General features: G+C 43.7%; 1 protein-coding gene and 1 pseudogene across 11 annotated transcripts in view; one reads left to right on the top strand and one right to left on the bottom strand.

Moving 5' to 3' along the window:
* Positions 1 to 20,068, bottom strand: part of CRCP (CGRP receptor component) — a 118,856-nt gene that overhangs the window by 97,371 nt on the left and 1,417 nt on the right. Inside the window, exon 1 of one of the 11 annotated variants that reach the window (XM_067011856.1) lies at positions 3,346 to 3,515. The exons of the other annotated variants lie outside the window; for them this stretch is intronic. The gene's annotated coding sequence lies outside the window, so the exon portion shown is untranslated. Of the gene's footprint in view, positions 1 to 3,345; positions 3,516 to 20,068 lie in introns of those variants that run through there. 11 annotated transcript variants of the gene reach the window in all.
* Positions 13,708 to 14,255, top strand: LOC131740655 (large ribosomal subunit protein uL6 pseudogene; annotated as a pseudogene).

Genomic DNA, 20,068 nt, shown 5'->3' with positions numbered 1-20,068 from the left:
ATCTGCAGCTTAACAAACTCACCAGGTTATTCTTCTGCACATTTAGAGTCAGAAGTGCTGATCTGCAGATAAACAACAAGGACTTATTGTGTAGAACAGGGAACTATATGCAGTAACTTGTAATATCCTATAATGGAAAAGACTGGGAAAAAAATATATATATATATAAAACTGAATCACTTTGCTGTATACCTGAAACTAACACAATATTGTAAATCAACTATACTTCAATTTTTAAAAATAAAAAATTAAAGAAACCCAGAGGGGTCAAACAGAAACAAAATTGTAGGAGTAAAAAGAAAAAAAAGTGCTAATCCAGAGAATGCCTAAAATCTAGTCTCCGAAATGAAGGAGGGCCTTAACCATCCAACAGCAGACAGGATTAAAATAACTGTAATACATTCAGCACACGGAGAACTGGAATAGAGGGAGGCAGGAAGTTGCTGGGATGCCTCCCTCCATCTCTACCGCCTCCAATGAGGGCGCACACCCCAGTCTAAATGGGGACTCTTTCCAGACAATCCTGTTAAAAGTTCCTCCTTAACTGAATTGCAGTCAGCCTCTTTGGGCTTCCCACTCAGGAGACTGGCCTGACAGAATGGCCTGTCCCAGCTCAGGAAGGGCAAGAGTTGGTGTAGCTTTTCTCCCAGACTCTGTCCATACATGACTGAGCTACTCCCCATATCTGCCTCTTTCAGTTCTGCTACAGACTGGCTACATACTTTCCTCTTGTCTACTGTGTTTTTAATCTCAGAAGCTGTTTACACCAAACCTCAGTGTGATCTTGTATTGATTTCCTACTGCTGTAACAAAGTACCACAAACTTCCTGGCTTAAAATAACATAACCACAATTCTTGAAGTCAGAAGTCTGAAGTGGGTTTTTTAATTTTTTAAATTTATTTTTGGCTGCATTGGGTCTTTGTTGCTGCGTGCAGGCCATCTCCAGTTGCGGTGTGTGGGCTTCTCATCGCAGGAGCTTCTCTTGTTGCGGAGCATGAGCTCTAGGTGCGCAGGCTTCAGTAGCTGCAGCACACGGGCTCAGTAGTTGTGGCTCGAGGGCTCTAGAGCGCAGACTCAGGAGTTGTGGCGCACGGGCTTAGTTGCTCCGTGGCATGTGGGATCTTCCCGGACCAGGGCTCAAACCCATGTCCCCTGCACTGGCAGGCAGATTCTTAACCACTGCGCCACCGGGGAAGTCCCCGAAGTGGGTTTTATTGAGACAAAATCAAACCTCAGCAGGGCCATGCTTCTTCCAGAGACTAGAGAAAAATCTGTTTCCTTGTCTGTTCCAGTTTCTGGAGGCCACGTGCATTCCTTGGCTTACGACCCTCCATTTTCAAGGCCAGCAATGTAAAATTGTCAAATCTCTCTTGACCCTCTGCTTCCGTTGTCACATCTTTTTTTAATTTTTATTTTTTATCGATGTGTAGTTGAATTACAATGTTGTGTTTATTACTACTGTACAGCAAAGTGACTCGGTTATACATATATATACATTCTTTCTCTTTTCCATTATGGTTTATCACAGAATATTGAATATAGTTCCCTGTGCTATACAGTAGGACCTTGTTGTTTATCCATTCCATGGATACCAGTTTGCGTCTGCTAATCCCAAACTCCCAGTCCAACCCTCTCCCACCCCCTTGCCCCCTTGGCAACCACCAGTCTATTCTCTATGTCCCTGATTCTATTTCTGTTTCATAGATAGGTTCATTTGCATTGTCACATCTTCTGACTGACCTTTCTGCCTCCTTATAAGGACCCTTGTGATTACATTGGATCCAGCTGCATAAACGAAGATAATCTCGTCTCAATATCCTTAACTTAATCACATCTACAAAGTCCCTATTTATCATGTGAAAGTAACGTAGTTACAAGTTCCAAGGATTATTATGCAGCTTACTACATTCTGTCTGGCTCTCAAAGATTTATGTCCATCCCACATGCAACATACATTCACTTGATCCCAAGGTCCCCCAAAGTCTCAACTCATTGCAGCATCAACTCAAGTTCAAAAATTCATCTAAATTTCATCAGCTCAAAAGTCCCATATCTCATCATCTAAAATGGGTATGACTGAGATTCTGGGTATGATTCATCCTGGGGCAAAATTCCTCTCCATCCATGAACCTGTGATTGTGCTGAGAATTAAATGAGTTCACACACAAAAATTCAAGAAATAAATTATTTACTCACTTTCTAAAGTAAGATGCTGGTTTAGGTACAGTATAACAGTTATAGACATTTCAAATTAAAAAGGAAGGAAATGGGAATTCCCTGGCGGTCCAGTGGTTAAGACTCAGCACTTTCACTGCCATGGGCCTGGTTTTGATCCCTGGTTGGGGAACTAAGATCCCACAAGTTGTGTGGCATGGCCAAAAAATATAAATAAATAAAAGGAAGAAAATGGATAACACAATATTGTAAATCAACTATACTTCAATTTTTTTAAAAAGGAAGAAAATGGAAAGAGAAAAGGAGTCACTGATTCCAAGCAATTTTGAAATCCAGCCTAGCAAACTCCATTAGGTTTCAAGGCATGGAAATAATCCTCCATGGCTCTCAGCTCTACCCTCTGGACCTGCACCTGCGTCCTCACAGTCACCACTCCTTTATCTTGAAGGGTAGGTAGCACATGTTTGTAGCTGAGTAACATATAAGCATATTAGCATATTTCCTAATATTTTGAGAGAACTTTTAGAGCTTTCTTTAATTTCCCCCTCTCTTGTTCCTTTTAGTCCTTGCCGGCAGAGTTTTTGCTGATATAACATCCTCAAGAACTTTGTGGGTCTCCTGTGTATGTCACAGGACACTTCACTGGACAAGAGAGTCCTCTTTCCTAGATAATCCCATCTCTGTTCCTGGCTTCTGCTGAAATATCTGGAGGGATCCATGAGTCATGTGCCAAATCTCTTCTTCTTCTTTTTTTTTTTTTTTGTGGTACGCGGGCCTCTCACTGCTGTGGCCTCTCCCTTGAGGAGCACAGGCTCCGGACGCGCAGGCTCAGCGGCCATGGCTCACGGGCCCAGCTGCTCCGCGGCATGTGGGATCTTCCCAGACCGGGGCACGAACCCGTATCCCCTGCATCGGCAGGCGGACTCTCAACCACTGCGCCACCAGGGAAGCCCCCAAATCTCTTAAAGAGCACTCTTAACAGGATACTCTGGCCTTCTGATCCTTTCCAGGCAGTAGCAAAAGTTTGTCCAACCACACCCTAGGCTTTCTCTCTAAAGCATGTTTTCCTAACAGTGAATCTCCTAATTTTAGCATCTTTTGCAATCTAGATAGGCTGAGAATTTCCCAAATCATCAAGTCCTGGTTTCTTCTTGCTTACCAGTTCTTACCTCAATTTATGTCTTTATTCTTACATTTTATACTCAAAGCTGCAAGGATGCTGAGGAAGCAAGTACCTGGCAAAAGGTAATGAGGTTGTCTTATTGACTCATACTAAACCTTAAACATCCCTTGGGGACTGGGGCAGGGCCCACTTCACTGCTCCTGTTGTCTTCTGAACAATATTAGGGTCCATAACTAAGGAAGACGGGAGAGGAGCAATGACTGTTCATTTAGCAGCCACTGGAGTCCAGAGTGGGTGATTACTGTCCTGTTGAAGCACCAAGATCGCACTGACGTGTTTGGCAATCACGAAGTTGGTAGACTTCACAGGACCAGAGTCCGGTGTGGAGAGTCCTTCATACAGGGACACAGGGCACGGCTGGAAAGGCAGCCACCCCCTTGCCCATCACGTACTACACGTTTGTGGGGAACCTGGTGCTAGATCATTTGTAGACGACCTGCTTCTGGGCCGGGGTTTTGTACGTAGCAGAGCAGCTCCCTTGCCACCAAACTTTTTTTTTTTTTTAACTTGTGATTTTTTTTCTTTTTCTTTCTTTTTTTTTTTTTTAAAAGCAGGTCTTCTTAGAAGCCCATATGATTTAAATTTATTTATTTATTTATTTATGGCTGTGTTGGGTCTTCGTTTCTGTGCGAGGGCTTTCTCTAGTTGCAGCGAGTGGGGGCCACTCTTCATCGCAGTGCGCGGCCTTCTCACTATCGCAACCTCTCTTGTTGCGGAGCACAGGCTCTTGATGCACAGGTTCAGTAGTTGTGGCTCACGGGCCCAGTTGCTCCATGGCATGTGGGATCTTCCCAGACCAGGGCTCGAACCCGTGTCCCCTGCATTGGCAGGCAGATTCTCAACCACTGTGCCACCAGGGAAGCCCTCTTTTTTTAAAAAAAATAAATTTATTTATTTATTTTATTTTAAATGTTTTGGCTGCATTGGGTCTTCGTTGCTGCACACCACGGGCTTTCTCTAGTTGTGGTGAGCGGTGGCTACTCTTCGTTGCGGTGCATGGGGCTTCTCACTGTGGTGGCTTCTCTTATTGCCGAGCATGGGCTCTAGGCACACAGGCTTCAGTAGTTGTGGCTCACGGGCTCTAGAGCACAGGCTCAGTAGTTGTGGCACACAGGCTTATTTGCTCCACGGCATGTGGGATCTTCCCGGACCAGGGATCGAATCCATGTCCCCTGCACCAGCAGGCAGATTCTTAACCACTGAGAAATATCTTTTTGAACTATAGTGTTGTCTGGGTATATGCCCAGGACTGGGACTGCTGGATCATATGATAATCCTATTTTTAGTTTTCTGAGGAAACTCCATGGTGTTTTCGGTAGTGGCTGCGCCAACTTACATTCCCACCAACAGTGTAGGAGGGTTCCCTTTTCTCATACCCTCTCCAGCATTTGTTATTTTATAACAGCTCTATTGAGCCATAATTCACATGCCATAAAACACAACATTTTAAAGTGTTCAGTTTAATGGTTTTTAGTATGTTCACAGAGCTGTGCAATCTTCACCACAATCAATTTTAGAACATTTCATCACGCTAAAAAGAAGCCCACAAGAAACTTGCCCTTCAAAGGAAGTGAAAAGAAACACAGAACAGGTATGTGTAAATCATATACCTGATATGGGTCTCATATGCAGAATATAAAAAGAACCTTTAAAATTCAACAGTAGAAAAGACAAATAACCCAATTAAAAATGGACGAAATATCTGAATAGGCATTTCTCCAAAGAAGATATATAAATGGCCAATAAGCACGTGAAAATATGTTCAATATCATTAATCATTAGGGAACAGCAAAGCAAAGCCAAAGTGAGAAATTACTTTATACCCACTAGGATGTGAGTTAATTTTTGTATATAGTGTGAGGAAAGGTGCCAACGTCATTTCTTTTCCATGTGGAAATGCATTTGTCTCATCACCATTTGTTGAGATGACTGTTTGTATCCAATTGAAATGTATTAGCACCCCTGTCAAAAATCAACTGACCAGGAATTCCCTGGCAGTCCAGTGATTAGGACTAGGCACTTTCACTGCCAGGGCTGGGTTTGATCCCTGGTTGGGGTTCTAAGATCCCAAAACCTGTGTGGCACGGCCAAAAAAAAAAAAAAAAAATCAACTGACCAATATAAGTGAATTGTATGGTATGTGAATTATACCTCAGTAAAGTTGATACCCTTCCCCAAAATTGATTATTCTTTTATTTTTAACAAGTAAGTGTTTTCTACATGTGCCAGATGCTGTGCTGAAGGCACACTAGTCTATTAAAATATTTGTGGGCTTCACCTTCTTCTCATTCTTAAAAACTTAACGCTCCTTCTAGCCTACCCTGGCTCACCAGCAGCTACCACCTTGCCCACAGTAATTCTGAAAAATCATCAGCTTGTTCTCAGTTACCCTGATCTCTTACCAACTCCTGTGGCAAACTGAATGTACAAGGTTGGGCTTATAAGCTCAGCCAAACATTTAGTTTTTCACTTATTCTTGCTTAACTTTTCCTGCCCTCTCCTGAGGGGAGCTAATCCAAAGATTTCACACCTTCTTCAAGCTCCCAACCAGATCCAAACATCTTCCCCAAAACCCCAGAAACTGCTAATCTACTTCCTGTCTCTGTGGACTTGTCTATTTGACTTTCATATAAATGGAATCACATAGTATATGGCCTTTCATGCCTGGCTTCTTTCACTTCAGTCATCCACGTTGTAGCATGTATCAGAACTTCATTCCTCTTCATGGCTGAATAATACTCCGTTGCATGGATATACCACATTCATGAGTTGATGGAAATTTGAATTGTTTATACTTTTTGGCTATTATGAATAGTGCTGCTAAGAACATTCAAGTACAAGTTTAACAAAAAAGCTCTTAGTAACAAAATCCCCTTCAGTCCTTCCCCTACTTGACCTCTCTGAGGTTCCTGACACTGCTGACCATTCCTTCAATAAATCTTTTCTTTAAAAAAAAAAAAAGTGCAATATGCCACAGTTTTAAAAATAACAACATTAAAAGGATTATATATCATGACCAAGTGGAACTTTCCCCTAGAATTCAAGAATGGTTCAACATACAAAAATCAATCAGTGTACTATACCACATTAACAGAATGAAGGGGAAAGAAAACCACATGAATATCTCAATTGATGCAGAAAAAGCATTTGTCAAAATTCAACACCCCTTCATGATAAAAATACTCAACAGACTAGGAATAGAAGGAAACTAACTCAATATAATAAAAGCCATATATGAAAACATATACACAGCAAACATCATACTCAATGGTGAAAGAAAGTTTTTCCTCTAAGATAAAGAACAAGATAAGGATGGCTCACTCTTGCCACTTTTATTCAACATAGTACTGGAAGTCCTAACCAGAATAATCAGGCAAGAAAAAGAAAGAAAAAGTCATTCAAATTGGAAAAGAAGAAATAAAATTATCTCTGTTCACAGATGTTATGATCTTATATGTAGAAAATATTAAAGATTCCACAAAAAATCTGTTAAACCTTATAAACAAATTCAGCAAAGTAGCAACCTACAAAGCAACACACAAAAATACAGTTTCATTTCTATACACTTACAATGAACAATCCAAAAAGGAAATTAAGAAAATAATTCCATTTATAATAGCACCAAAGAGAATAAAATATTTAAGAATTAACCAAAGAGGCAAAAGATTTATACCATTAAAACTATCGAACATTGCTGAAAGAAATTAAAGACATAAATAAATGAAAAGACATCCCATGTTTATGGACTCTAAGTGATCTATAGGTTTGAAGCAATCTTTCTTAAAATCCCAATGACATATTTAACAGAAATATAAAATCCCATTGTAAAATTCATAATGGAATCCCACGGGACCCTGAATAGCCAAGCAATCCTGAAAAAGATGAAGTTGGAGGTCTCAAGCCTTCTGATTTCAAAACTTACTACAAATCTACAGTAATTAAAACAGTGTGTTGAAAGATCACTGGCATAAAGGCAGACATATGGACAATGGAATAGAGTCCATAAATAAACACTTGCAAATATAGTCCACTGACTTTCAACAAGGGTGTCAAGACCATTCAATGGGTGACAGACAATCTTCAATAAACGGCACTGGGAAAACTGGATATCCATATGCAAAAGAATGAAGTTGGACCCTTACCTAACACTTTATACAAAAATGAACTAAAATTGATCCATGACCTAAATGTAAAATCTAAAACTATAAAACTCTTAGAAGAAAACGTAGGGGAAAAACTGCATTACGTTGGATTTAGCAATGATTTCTTGGATGTGACACCAAAGGCACAGGCAACAAAGGAAAAAATAGATTGCACTTGATGAAATTTTAAGAATTTTGTGCATCAACAGGCATAGCAACAGAGTAAAAAGGCAACCCACAGAGAAAATATGGGAGAAAATATTTGCAAATCATATATCTGATGAGTTAATATCCAGAATATATAAAGAACTCCTACAACTCACCCACAATTAAAACAAACAACCTGATTCAAAAATGGGCAAAGGGGACTTCCCTGGTGGTCCAGTGGTTAAGAATCCACCTTCCGGGCTTCCCTGGTGGCGCAGTGGTTGAGAGTCCGCCTGCCGATGCAGGGGACACGGGTTCGTGCCCCGGTCCGGGAAGATCCCACATGCCGCAGAGCGGCTGGGCCCGTGAGCCATGGCCGCTGAGCCTGTGCGTCCGGAGCCTGCGCTCCGCAATGGGAGAGGCCACAACAGTGAGAGGCCCACGTACCGCAAAAAAAAAAAAAAAAAAAAAAGAATCCACCTTCCAATGCAGGGGATGCGGGTTTGATCCCTGGTTGGGGAACTAAGATCCCACGTGCCACAGGGCAACTAAGCCCTCATGCCACAACTAGAGAGAAGCCTGCATGTGATGTAGAGCCCACACACCACACCAAAGACCCGACACAGCCAAAAGAAAAAAAAAAAAAAAGCCAAAATACATTAAAAAAAATGGACAAAGGAGTTGAATAGATATTTTAACAAAGAAGACATACAGATTGCCAATAAGCACATGAAAAGATGCTCACCATCACTAATCAATAGAGAAATGTAAATCAAAACTACAGTGAGATACCACATCACACCCAAAAGGATGGCTACTATCAAAAAACAGAAAACAGCAAGTGTTGGCAAGGATGTGGAGAAATTGGAACCCTTGTACACTGCTAATGGGAAGGTATAAGGACACTAGTCAGGTTTCCCTGGTGGTGCAGTGGTTAAGAATCTACCTGCCAATGCAGGGGACAGGGGTTCGAGCCCTGGTCGGGGAAGATCCCACATGTCGCAGCCTGTGCGCCACAACTACCGAGCCTGCGCTCTAGAGCCTGCAAGCCACAACTACTGAGCCCACGGGCCACAAATACTGAAGCCCACATGCCTAGAGCCCATGCTCCGCAACAAGAGAAGCCAACGGAATGAGAAGGCCACGCACTGCAATGAAGAGTGGCCCCCGCTCGCCACAACTAGAGAAAGACCGCGCGCGGCAACGAAGACCCAACGCAGCCAAAAATAAATAAATAAGGACACTAGTCATTGGATTTAGGGCCCATCCTAATCCAGTATGATCTCACCCTAATCCATTTCGACCCCATTTTAACTATAACCTCTGCAGGGGCTTCCCTGTTGGCGCAGTGGTTGAGAATCTGCCTGCGGATGCAGGGGACATGGGTTCGTGCCCCGGTCCGGGAAGATCCCACATGCTGTGGAGCGGCTGGGCCCGTGAGCCATGGCCGCTGGGCCTGTGCATCCGGAGCCTGTGCTCCACAATGGGAGAGGCCACAACAGTGAGAGGCCCACATACCACACACACACACACACACACAAAATAAATAACTATAACCTCTGCAAAAACTCTATTTCTAAATATGGTCACTGTCATGGTTTAAATTGTGTCACCAAAAAAAAGGCATTTGAAGAGAAAAAAAAAATCAATGAAACAAAAAGTTGGTTCTGGCTTCCCTGGTGGCACAGGGGTTAGGAATCCGCCTGCCAATGCAGGGGACACAGGTTTGAGCCCTGATCCAGGAAGATCCCACATGCTGCAGAGCAACTAAGCCTATGCACCACAACTACTGAGCCTGCACTCTAGAGCCCGCGAGCCACAACTACTGAAGCCTGTGCACCTAGAGCCCATCCTCCGCAACAAAAGAAGCCACCACAATGAGAAGCCCGTGCACCGCAACAAAGAGTAGCCCCCTCTCACCGCAACTAGAGAAAGCCCACGTGCAGCAACCAAGACGCAAAGCAGCCAAAAAAAAAAAAAAAGTTGGTTCTTTGAAAAGCTCAACAATATTAACAAAGTTTTAGCTAGACTGTCTTAGTCTGGTCAGGCTGCTATAACAAAATACCACAGACTGGGTAGCTTATAAACAATGGAAACTTATTTCTCACAGTTCTACAGACTGGAAGTACAAGATCAAAGTGCCACCATGATTAGGTGAGGGTCCTCTTCTAGGTCGCAGACTCTCATTATCTCATGTGTAAGGAGCCAGGGACTTCTCTGGAACCTCTTTTATAAGGGCACATATCCCATTCGTGAGGGCTTTGCCCTTATGACTTAAATCACCTCCCAAATGCCCCCACCCCCTAATACCATCACATTCAGCATTAGGATTTAATAGACGAGTTTTGAGTGGACATAACATTCAGAATATAGCACACACTTAGAAAGGAAAAAGAGAAAGCTGCAAATAACTGAAATCAGAAGTGAAAATGGGGGGCTTCCCTGGTGGCACAGTGGTTGAGAATCCGCCTGCCACTGCAGGGGACACGGGTTCAAGCCCTGGTCCAGGAAGATCCCACATGCCGCGGAGCAACTAGGCCCGTGCACCACAACTACTGAGGCTGCGCTCTAGAGCCCGCGAGTCACAACTACTGAAGCCTGGGCACCTGGAGCCCATGCTCCACAACAAGAGAAGCCACTGCAATAAGAAGCCTGCACACCACAATGAAGAGTAGCACCCAGTTGCCACAACTAGAGAAAAGCCCGCACACAGCAACGAAGACCCAACGCAGCCATAAATTAAATAAATAAATAAATAAATAAATAAATAAAATACAGCTAAGACCATAGTCATAAAAAAAAGTGAAAATGGGGACATTATTACTGAGCATTTTGAGATAAAAAAGGTTTATAAGAATATTCTGAACAACTGCACACCAACAAATTAGATAACCTAGAAGAAATGGACAAATTCCTTGAAACACACAAATTACCTAAACCAATTCCAGAAGAAACAGAAAATCCCAACAGGCCTATAACAAGAGATTGAATCAGTAATCAAAAACCTCCCAACAAAGAGAAGTCCTGGACCAGATGGCTTCACAGGTGAATTCTACCAAACACTTAAAGAAGAGTTAACACTAATTGTTCTTTAACAAAAAACTGAAGAAGCAGTCCCCAGCTCATCCTATGAGGCCAGCATTACCCTAATGCCAAAGCCAGATAATGATATCACAAGAAAATAAGATTACAGACCAATTTCCCACATGAATATAGATGCAAAAATCCTCAATAAGATATTAGAAAATTGAATCCAATAACATATTTAAATAATTATTCACCACGACCAAGCAGGATTTGCCCCAGGGATTCCAGGGTGGTTAAACATAAGAAAATCTGGAAATTCCCTGGCAATCCATTGGTTAGGACTCCATGCTCTCACTGCCGAAGGCCCAGGTTCAATCTCTGGTCAGGGAACTAAAATCCCACAATCTGCAAAGCACAGCCAAGAAAAAAAAAAAAAAGAAAGAAAGAAAAAGGAAATTCAATCAATGTAACATATCACATTAGCAGAATGAAGGAAACAAAACTGCATGATTATCTCAAACGGTGTAGAAGAGGCATTTCACAAATCCAACATCTTTCTATGATAAAAACTCTCAGAAAAGTAGGAATAAAGGGAATATTTCTCAACATGATGGAGGCTATTTATGAAAAACCCACAGCTAACATCATATTGAAAGACTGAAAGCTTTCCCCTTAACATAAGGAACATGACAAGGATGCCTGCTTTCACTGATGCTATTCAACACTGTACTGAAGGTTCTAGCCAGAGCAAATACAGTTGTTGACCCTTGAACAAGGCAGAGGTTAGGGACACCAACCGTCTGACCCGTCAAAAACCCACACGTATAACTTTATAGTTGGCCCTCTGTATCAGTGGTTCTGAATCTGCTTGTTAACATTTTAGCTCTTCGTGTGTGTGTGTGTTTGCCCCACTCACGCTCTCGCTACAAGCCCGGTCTCCATCTGGCACTGGACCTTTGTTTCTGTCATCCCTCTACCTCAGCTCAGTCAGAACAATTCCTTTCCCCCCACCCTGGCTCACGTGAGATTGTCCAAGTAGAATCTAGATTTTGAGGTCTCCAGAGCCATCCTCCTCCTTAGAGTATCTGCTTCACACCACGAGCTGGCACTGCAACAGGTGCTCACTTTCTTTTTTTCAGGATCTTAGCTCCCCGACCAGGAATCGAACCAACGCCCCCTGCAGTGGAAGCGCAGAGTCCTGACCACTGGACCGCCAGGGAAGTCCACAGGCGCTTCCTTTCAGGTCTTGTCCTAGAGTCATACGATTCCTGCCCAATATTTGAGACAAAGGATTGTCATTTTTGCTGGGCAAAGGGACTACGGTTGGAAGCAGGGACTTGGTTGACCTTCCCTAAAGGTGACGTCAGGAGAGGATCAGTCTGACGAGTTCCCTCCTGAGGGTCAGGACCCAAGCAGAGCGTCCACGGACCACCTTAGCAGGTGTCCATCCTGTGGCTGACCTTGCAGGACACCCCACCCGCTGAAGTACGCTGGGGCCCCCTAGGCAGGCTTGAGAGCTGGTTGGGCCTGTTGGCAACTGCCCCGTCTTCAGCCCTTGCTCTGATGGTGCTCCCAGGGCCTCCAGGCAAGGGGACTTTTACCTCTTCTCCACTCTTGTCTCTCTGTATGTCCACCTCTAAGGTGTCTTTGGGCACTCTTCCTCCGGCAGGCAGCTCTGCAGTCTGCACATGGGGGAGGAGAGGCAGCCCTGACCCACCTTCCAGCCCTTGCACCACAAAGGCGGGCTCAGACCCCAGAGCAGGCAGGGCCTGGAGATCAGGGGTCTGGATGATGAGAACCTCAATAAAAATTCAAAATGTCCCAAATTCCCTGGGTTGTTATTTGTCCTTCTTTTCATTTTGTTTCCCCTAGAATGATCTCTTAAAGGAAGAGTCTCTGGGCTTTCCTTCAGAGAAGGGAGGAGAAAATATAACTTTCAGGTTTGCTGTAATGTTCTGCTAATCTTGAAAAACGTGTAAAATCACAGAGCTAAAAGCACTGTTTCTGATGAATTCTGGTATAAAGCAAAATTACAGTGTAAACACATTTAATTTAAAAACATTAAGAGGCAAAAGATCACATATTACATAATTTACATAAAAGATCCAGACTAGCCAAATCTGTGGAGACAAAGAATAGATTAGTGGTGGCTTAGGGCTGGGTGGGAGAGATAGAAGGATAGATAAGTAAAAGGCACAGGGTTTCTTTTTGAGGTGATACTCTGAAATTGATCATAATGATGGTCATACATATACATGAATATACTAAAAATCATTCAATTGTACACTTTAAAAGGATGAATTATATGATATGTGAATTATATCTCAATAAAATCATTTAAACACAACATTGTAAATCAACTATACCCCAAGAAAAAATGTTTTAAGACTGCTTAAAAAATAAACCTTAAGGGGACTTCCTGGTGGCCCAGTGGGTAAGACTCCGCACTCCCACTGCAGGGGGCCGGGAGGTTTGATCCCTGGTCGGGGAACTAGATCCCGCATGCACCCGCAACTAAGAGTCTGCATGCCACAACTAAAGAGTCCACATGCCACAACTAAAGATCCCGAGTGCAGCAACTAAAAAGTCCACATGCCGCAACTAAGACCTGGTGCAGCCAAAATAAATAAGTTAATTCATTCATTCATTCATTTAAAAAAACAAAAACGGGGCTTCCCTGGTGGCGCAGTGGTTGAGAATCTGCCTGCCAATGCAGAGGACACGGGTTCGAGCCCTGGTCTGGGAGGATCCCACATGCCGCGGAGCAACTAGGCCCGTGAGCCACAACTACTGAGCCTGCGTGTCTGGAGCCTGTGCTCCGCAACAAGAGAGGCCGCGATAGTGAGAGGCCCGCACACTGCGATGAAGAGTGGCCCCTGCTTGCCACAACTAGGGAAAGCCCTCGCACAGAAACGAAGACCCAACACAGCCAAAATAAATAAATTAATTAACTCCTACCCCCCCAAAATAAAACAAAAACAAAAACAAAAAAAATACCTTAAGATGCTCTCTTTGCTGAATCCACCATGAGAATGAAGACTATTTTCAGCAACCAGACTGTCGACATTCCAGAAAATGTCAACATCACTGTGGAAGGACACACAATTATTGTGAAGGGCCCCAGAGGAATCCTGCAGAGGGACTACATCAGTATAGAACTCAGCCTCCTTGGAAAGAATAGGAAGGGACTCCAGGTTGACAAACAATGGAGAAGAGAAAGGAACCGGCTCCAGTTCATGCAGTCCCAAGTCCAACACAACACATGATCGAGGGTGTTCCACTGAGCTTCCATTACAAGAGTACGTCTGTGTATGCTCACTTCCCCACCCATGTCTTTATTCAGGAGAGCAAGTCTCTTGTTGAAACTGGAAATTTCTTAGATGAAAAATCTGCAGGCCTCATATGAGGCCAGGCATTGCTTATTCAGTATCTCAAGCCCAGGAAGTGATTTGCACTGACCTTGCATCAAATTCAGCTGCTTTGATTCAGCAAGCCACACAGTTAAAAATAAGGATACCAGAACATTTTGGATGTTATCTATGTCTCTGAAAAAGGAACAAATCATCAGGCTGATGAATAAGATCTAAGAGTTGTCTTGCTATGGAAACAAGAAGATACCAAATGATTCCCAGGACCTCTTTGTGATATCTTTAAAATGCAATGAAACTTATCTATTGGAAAAAAAAAAAAAGAGAAGTCTCACACTTGTGCTCTGATCAGCTGAGTGTCCTGTGACTTGCTTGTTATGCTCAAGGCTGGAACCCTCACATCTTTGCAAGGACATTTTGTGTTGATGCACCTCCCCACCAGGGGGAGCTTATTCCATCAATATTATCTTCTGTCCTGGACATTAGAAAGTCTTCTGGATGCAGGGTAATCTGGGGGAAGAAGAGGAGTGAATGTGCCAGCAACAATGGTAAATGTAGGGAATTCCCTGGCGGCCCAGTGGTTAGGACTTGGCGCTTTCACTGCCAGGGCCCGGGTTCAATCCCTGGTCTGGGAACTAAGATCCCGCAAGCTGTGCCAAAAAAAAAAAACCAGTCAATGTATTTGGGGTGTGTTTCCTTGAGCAAGTCACTTCATCTCTCCTCTCAATTCAGCCTCAATTTCCTCATCTGTAGCAGAGAAAGAATAACTCCATTTTACAGTCTTTCAGAGCTGTAAGAATCTCTTAGCAGAGTGTCTGCTGGGGGGGGGGGTGTCAGTGGGCTGCTGATACTACTGTTATCAAGCGGTAGGAGTCCAGTGGACACCCTATAGGCCCCAGGTCACCTTTACCCAAGTGATACTCTGAATGCTCCTGCCTATGGCATGAGGCCCACATCACTGTGGTTACAAAAGAAGGATCAGTTGCCAGAGAGTCACAGTTTGGCTCAGGCCAGGCGGCCAGGACTCCAGTTCAGGACCCTGACTACAAATGCAGTGACAGCTGCTTATCATAGGAGGAAGTCCTGTCCCCATCAGGAAACAAAAGAGCTGGCATGTGAGCCAAGCTTAGAAAAATGACCCAGAGAAGACGAGAAAGAACTATGCCACCTGGGACTTCCCTGGTGGCGCAGTGGTTGAGAATCCGCCTGCCAATGCAGGGGACAAGGGTTCGATCCCTGGTCTGGGAAGATCCCACATACTGCGGAGCAACTAAGCCTGTGTGCCACGACTACGGAGCCTGCGCTCTGGAGCCCGTGCTCCGCAACAAGAGAAGCCATGGCAGTGAGAAGCCTGTGCACCACAATGAAGAGTAGCCCCCGCTCTCCACAATTAGAGGAAGCCCGTGTGCAGCAGTGAAGACCCAACGCAGCCAAAAATAAATAAATAAATTTATTTAAAAAAAAAAGAACTATGCCACCTTCAAGACAAGCCTGGGAAGGTTATTTCTGGGGCCAAGGAGCAAGTATACCAGTAGAAGGGCATCCAGGGATGGGGGAGATGCATAGAAAAGTCACTTAGGACAGACTTACAGTCAAATAGCATCATGACTCCATGCTTCGGACATATAATAAAGACGAATAAAATACAAAAGGAGAAAAGACCCAGAAAGATCTAGTCAAGGTAAAAATAAGGAAGACCTCTTTGTGAACCAGACACAAGCAGAAGTGGTGAAAGGGGAGACACAGGGGCCTGCGCTGGGTCCAGTGAGGGGCTGGTGGCTGGGTGTTTTTCTTCAGCTTCCATGGGGTAGCTGGGAGTAAAAGCGCTGGTGTGCCCAGCCCCCGTGGACAGTGCTCAGCCACAGTAAAGGGGAAGATGAACAGAGTCTCCGGCTTAGCAGCAACATCCCTAGCAAACACCTGGGGAAAGTCTCACATGTGAGCACAAGGTCAGGAGGTACATGAGGAATGTCCTGATGGAAAGTGAAAAAGGGCAACAACCTAAATGCTCAACAGGAAAAGGGGTGAAATCAGTGGTGGTGTATTCACACAATGTGATACTCTCCAGCCATTAAAATGCATGGGCCTGAGCTACATTTGTCAGCATGGCTAGAGCTGGCCAAGGCACGCGTCTGGCTATGCCGGTATTCTGGAAAGGAAATGGGCACAGTCGTTTCAGACTGTGAGAAGTGTCAGGGGTAGATCAGGGAGAGAGGTGAGAAGGTGATGGGAGAGGTGCTAACTTCGATCAGGTACCTTTTTTTTTTTTTTGGCTGTGCTGGCTTGTGGGATCTTAGTTCCCCCTAGCAGGGATCGGACCTGCCCCCTCAGCAGTGAAAGCGAGAAGTCCTAATCACTGGACTGCCAGGGAATTCCCTACCAGGTGTATCGAGAAGAACGTTACATGCCCCTTATTCCTCTGGCTTAGAATTCTCTTTTGCCTTTTTCCTTTCCATTGGGTAGCTTTGGAGCTCCTCGGAACTCTGGGTGCTAATGGAAAGCTGGTATTGAGTTTTGAGAATGTTGCAAGAGAAAAGGAATTTCCTGTTTCCAAGCAGCAGAGGGTAGACACCACTCCAGGTCATAAAATTGGTTCAAAGACTCTTATCTGAATAAAGTATGGAATTGGGAATAGTTATGAAAGTTCTGCCCAGAACCGAAACTTGTTCTATTTTCTGTTACTAAAAACTGTCGTTGGGAATGACATATTGACATGTGCAATAACATGGAGAATCTCAAAAACACTATACTGAATGAAAGAAACCAGGCACAGAAAAGCACCCTGTATCATTCTGTTTATGTGGAGCTCTAGAAAAGCCCAGTCTACTCTATGGTGACACAATGTTGGTCAGTAGTTGCCTGGGGCCAGGGGTGGAGGCAGGACAGACTGGACAGGGTCAGGAGGAAGCTGCCTGGAGTAATGGAACTGTTCTGTATTTTGATAGTGCTGCTAGGTACTCAGGCGTAGACATCTGTCAAGCCTTATCAAACTGTACATTTAGAATGCGCGTGCACTTCATTATTTGTAAACTATACATCAAGAGAGTTTGTTTTAAACAATTAAAAAGAAAAAGTCATTGGAATTATTTCTACAAGGTGGGGGACGGTCTTTTTAAGACACTCAGACTTATTTTCAGATCTTGTAAAATTAACCTTTAACTTCTAAAATATTTGTTATTCTAGGGAATTCCCTGGCAGTCCAGTGCTTAGGACGCCGTGCTTTCACTGCTGTGGGCCAGAGTTCCACCCCTGGTCGGGGAATTAAGGTCTTGTAAGCCACGTGGCGAGGCCAAAAAATTTTTAAAAAGAAAAAAAAAATTGTTATTCTAATTGGTTGTTATACTTGATAATTATTGTCCTGGTATTGATATTAAAATATCAATCAGGGCTTCCCTGGTGGCACAGTGGTTGAGAGTCCGCCTGCCGATGCAGGGAACACAGATTCGTGCCCTGGTCCGGGAAGATCCCACATGCCACGGAGCGGCTGGGCCCGTGAGCCATGGCCACTGAGCCTGCGCGTCCGGAGCCTGTGCTCCGCAACGGGAGAGGCCACAACAGTGAGAGGCCCCCGTACCACAAAAAAAAAAAAGAAAATATATCAATCAATATATCAAGTGACATCCTTGTATTCCTAAAAGATACACACACTCACATTCTCTCTAAGGATGAAAACTGGCAGTTCCCTTTTCTCTATATATGTATGAATACGTAATAAAACCCATGACTCTGTCAATCCCTTGTTCAAACATGAGTTTGAACGTCTTTTAGAGGTCGTGTAGCAGAATGACCAAGAGCATAAATCTCTAACCAGGTTCAAACTCTACCTCTGCCCTTTACTTTTCTCAGTCACTGTATTAGTAACATGGGAATAACAATAGTACCTACTTCATGTTGTGAGAAGTGAATGAGTTAATACATGCAAAACACCCAAATAAGTACCTGCCTCTATAGTGTATCAGTCTGGATAGGCTAGTTATGTTGTAATAGCAAAGAACCCCACAATCTTAGCTGTTTGAAACAATAAAGGTGTTTTTTATTTTTTTTTACCATTTTATAATTTATTTGATTAGAAACTGCCAGATTCATGATGCACACTTCTCAAATAGATTATAATCATTAGCATGATTCTAAACATGCTAATTTATAAAGTAGTGCTAAAGTTAAGACAAATTTGAGACATATCATTGAGAAGAAATAGGAAAGGATTTTGAATTTATAAAAGTACAAGTTCTACTCCGAATTTTGCTACCGGTTTTTCTCTGATCTTGGCAAGTCACTAGCTCCATTTGTCTTAGTGTTCCCATCTGTAAAACTGTGGTCATGATCCTTGATGCTGCCTTTCTTAAAAGAGAATGTTATGAGAATGAATAAGGTAATGCCTTGTGGTAGAAATAATAAAGGTTTATTTCTCACTCATGCCACACGTCCATCATCACAGGTTGGAAGGGAAGCACCGATCTCCCTCAGTCATCAGGAATTCAGGCTGATGGAAGCTCAACTTGGACACATGCTTCCATGATCACCAAAGCAGGAAAAAGGGATGTGGCAGATCAGCACTGGCTTTTAAATTTCTATCAAAATCTCATTTGGCAAAAATAGCCACATGGTCACACATAACTTCAAAGGGGCAAGGACCATGTGTCTAGAAAGGCGGAGGACCAGAAAAATGTTTGGTGAAAAGCACTAACGGCTACCATAGTTAACTTTTTTTTTTTTTTTTTTTTTTTTTGCTGCACCTTGTGACACGTGGGATCTTAGTCCCCCCAACCAGTGGAAGCGCTGAGTCCTAACCACTGGACCACCAGTGAAGTCCCATGGTTAACTATCATAATTGAATTTAAAGTAGGCAGAGGAGGAGAACTCAATGAGGAGGTGACATTTAAGCCAACTGCCTGAATCACAAAAAAGGGGAAGAAACTATGAGAGCATTGTGTGCAAAGTCCCTAAAGCAGGAATCGGCTTGAAGCATTTGAGGGACAGGAAAATGGCTCAAGTGTTTGTTTGCAAAATGGTGAATAAGAGTGAGAGCCGGCAGGGCTGGGTCACAGCGGCCCTTGAAGGCCATGGTAAGGAGCCTGAATTTTACTCCAAAATGTACTGGGAAGCCACTGTTTAACCAGATAACATGGTATAATTTTTATAAAGACCACTCACTCTGCTTGCTCTGGTGGGATGGGAAAGCGTGGAGGAAGGGAAATCAGTGAAGAGGCAACAAACCAGGTGAGAGATGCCTGTGGTCTGGACCATACTGGTCTGGGTCAGTATGATGTAATGTGGAACGCCCTGTCCCTGTAGACTATACTGACAGAGGATAAAGGGAGCGTAGGCCTAGGGCTAGACAGTGAATGTCTACCACTGCCCCATATAATTACGACCTGCTTTTGATCCTGTTTTGTTACTGAGGATTGAAAAGAACACATTTACCAAATCATTAGCCACATATCAAGTGCCAGAGGCTGTGTTGATATATTCTAGCAAAGAAACAGCTTCTGAGGGGCTTCCCTGGTAGCGCAGTGGTTAAGAATCCGTCTGCCAATGCAGAGGACACTGTTCGAGCCCTATGCTCCATGCTTCATCCCCACATCTCATAATGTGGGGTGTCTTGGGGCTAATGTTTGGATCTGCTCTCCACCCGCACTCATTTCTTTGGTGACCTCATCCATTCTCACTGCTGACAATTCCCAAATTTTCATCTCCAGATCCATATGTTTGTACCAGGCTGCAAAATTAGTGGGGAAAGAAACTGGCCAATGGGCTTTACCCATCAGGGTCTGGTCCTCAGGTTCAAACGTTCAGAAACCAAGTTTTATTTGATCTCTATTAACAGTCAACTTGTAGGACTTGCCTGGTGACGCAGTGGTTAAGAATCCACCTGCCAACGCAGAGGACACAGGTTCAATCCCTGGTCCGGGAAGATCTCATATGCTGCAGAGCAACTAAGCCCATGTGCCACAACTACTGAGCCTGCGCTCTAGAGCCCGCGCGCCGCAACTACTGAAGTCCACGCGCCTAGAGCCTGTGCTCC

This window comes from Kogia breviceps, chromosome 14 (assembly GCF_026419965.1).
Source record: "Kogia breviceps isolate mKogBre1 chromosome 14, mKogBre1 haplotype 1, whole genome shotgun sequence".
Lineage (NCBI taxonomy): Eukaryota > Metazoa > Chordata > Mammalia > Artiodactyla > Physeteridae > Kogia > Kogia breviceps.
Note: the sequence above shows the minus strand (reverse complement) of the source record. Positions and strands in the feature narration are given on the sequence as shown.